General features: G+C 41.0%; 1 pseudogene; it reads right to left on the reverse strand.

Annotated features, from left to right (window-relative positions):
• Nucleotides 1-297: 297 nt before the first annotated feature.
• On the reverse strand, nt 298-1,396 carry LOC101605949 (annotated as a pseudogene).
• Between the last annotated feature and the right edge of the window lie 1,138 nt (nt 1,397-2,534).

A 2,534-nucleotide genomic window follows, 5' to 3' on the forward strand; every position in this document is an offset into this window, starting at 1 on the left:
AGGCGTATAGTCACAATGTTATCCGAAATTTACAATTCTTATAACATTGTTTACCACAGGTAATTCACAAATTCTGAATACCACAGCTTAATATGCCTCGTTTAAATAACAAGTCTAGTGTATTATTGTGTTTATCTGCAACCATGAGGAAGCTGATAGGGGTTTCTTCCAGTGGCAGTGCTGAGAATAGTCTCTTTTCCGTGGTGTTGCTACCAGTTATCTTGTCTTCTATCTGCTACCTTAAGACAGCTATGCTGGAGGAGGTTGCTCCGCACCAGTTTACACGGGACGCCGTGCTCACTCCTCAACGGACTTCAGGTATTTCTCATAGGCTTCTTCACTCATTCGTTCATCCAGTTCAGAAGGGTTGCTCAGTGCCATCTTGATCAGCCACCCATCTTCATAACAAGATTTATTGACGAGCCCTGGATTTTCTGCAAGTGCTTCATTGACTTCAGTTACCTCTCCAGACAGAGGAGAGTAAAGTTCGCTTGCGGCTTTGACACTTTCCAAAGCTCCAAACTCATCTTGCTTTTTCAATTTTGTCCCAATTTCAGGCAGACTAAAATAAACGACATCTCCTAAAGCTTCCTGTGCAAAATTGCTGATTCCCACCGTTCCAATACCATTTTCTGTTGTTATCCATTCATGTTTCTCTGTGAATTTCCGCACGGAGAGCAGAGCGGGTCCCGTGTGCAGCGACCTGACAGCGCCGACCTGCAGCCTCCAGGGTCGCAGCGGCAAGGGGCAGCGGGGGCCAGGGCCGAGCGCAGGCAGCAGGCCGCGGCCCGCACGGTCCGCTCCTCGCTGCTCGCAGCGCCACGTTCGCAGGAGCGCAAGCTCAATCTTAATAAAAATGTTTGAGTCTATGTGGTCATGCGTTCAAACCCCCACAATCACAGTATAATATAATGCCAGCTTTAAATGCATATATAAACATTTACTTGTGAAAAAAATCACAAAAAGAATATTCTGTATAGCATAATTCTTATTCAGCAGCTTGTACATGCAAATGCATTTTGTTGTAACAAAATAGTGAAAATTCCACATAAAACTAACTCAATTTATTTTATAACTGTCATGATAGATACACATCTTACCAATGCTGATGAATTTGGGCATTCTGTCTAATAGACTGAAAGGAAATTGCAATGTAGGTTGCTTTAGCTTTCTTCATTCATTCTGCACAGTTCTATTCAATAAAAGGGATTGGCTAATACAAGTAGGCAACCTCAACAAGAAAAAAGAAATGTTTCATAGTTCCTGTTTCTGCATTTGATGCAAATTCTAGTGCAAATGAAAAATGCGGCCTGAAGGCATTACAGTGGTCAGCCCTATAATGAGGTTAATGTACTTACTTTGTCATTGCTTTAACTGTTACTCACCTCATATGCATTGTGTATCAATTGGCATTCTGTGTCCATGAGCAAGTAGAAATGTTGTATGAAAATGGGGTTGTAATGCATTATATATTTTCATATTCCTACTTAACCCAATGTCTACACTGAATAGAGTTTAAAATATTTTTTTTGGTTTTGGACATTTTCAGACACATGCACACACACACACATTTGATCATATGTACTACAAATTACTCTCACTTATCCCCTTCATTCTCACTGTACTCCTCATCTCTTACTAGTGGCTGTGCCATGGAAGAAAATAACCTTCTCTTACCAGCTACTTCTAAATGTATTTTAAAAGAATTCCAAGCTATTGGGCTGTAGATATAGCTTAGCAATTAAATACTTGCCTGTGAAGCCTAAAGATCCAGGCTCAGTTCCCCAGGACCCATGTAAGCCAGATGCACAAGGTGGCACATGTGTCTGAAGTTTGTTTGCAGTGTTTAGAGGCCTTGGCATGCCTGTATACTCTCTCTTTCTCTCTCTCTCCCTCTTTCTTTCTCAAATAAATGAATAAATAAATATAATATTTAAAAAAAGAATTCAAAGATATTGTCAGCAAAGCTTTTAGCCTGGAGCAACCCACATGGAATACATACTGAAGATACCACTTGAATATGTATATATACAGCCATGAAAAGAGTTTATATTTTAAAAGTAGTCATAATGAGGGTCTGCAAGGAAATTTTTCATTGTCTACTATACTGGATTTATAATCACCAAACAGACATACCTCTTGCTTGTGCGGTGTTTCCAGAAATATTTATCGAAGGAGGAAAGACAAACCTTAAATGTGGGTGGTTCTATCTCATGGACTGGAGTCCTTGTCTGAATAGAAAGGTGTAATGACCTCTCCCTCTCTCTCTCTCCCTCTCTCTCTCTCTCTCTCTCTCTCTCTCTCTCTCTCTCTCTCTCTCTCCCTCTCCCTCTCCCTCTCCCTCTCCCTCTCCTTCTCCCTCTCCCTCTCTCCTCCTTGACTGCAGATGCAATGTGACAACCCACTTCACACTCCCACTAGTGTGCCTGAATTCACTACCACGACGGGTCCTTCAAATCATGAACCAAAATAAATCTTTCCTTCCACAAGTTCCTTTTGTCACATAATTTGTCTTAGCAATGAAAAAAGTAACC

The sequence above is a fragment of the Jaculus jaculus genome, chromosome X (genome assembly GCF_020740685.1).
Source record: "Jaculus jaculus isolate mJacJac1 chromosome X, mJacJac1.mat.Y.cur, whole genome shotgun sequence".
NCBI classification, from domain to species: domain Eukaryota; kingdom Metazoa; phylum Chordata; class Mammalia; order Rodentia; family Dipodidae; genus Jaculus; species Jaculus jaculus.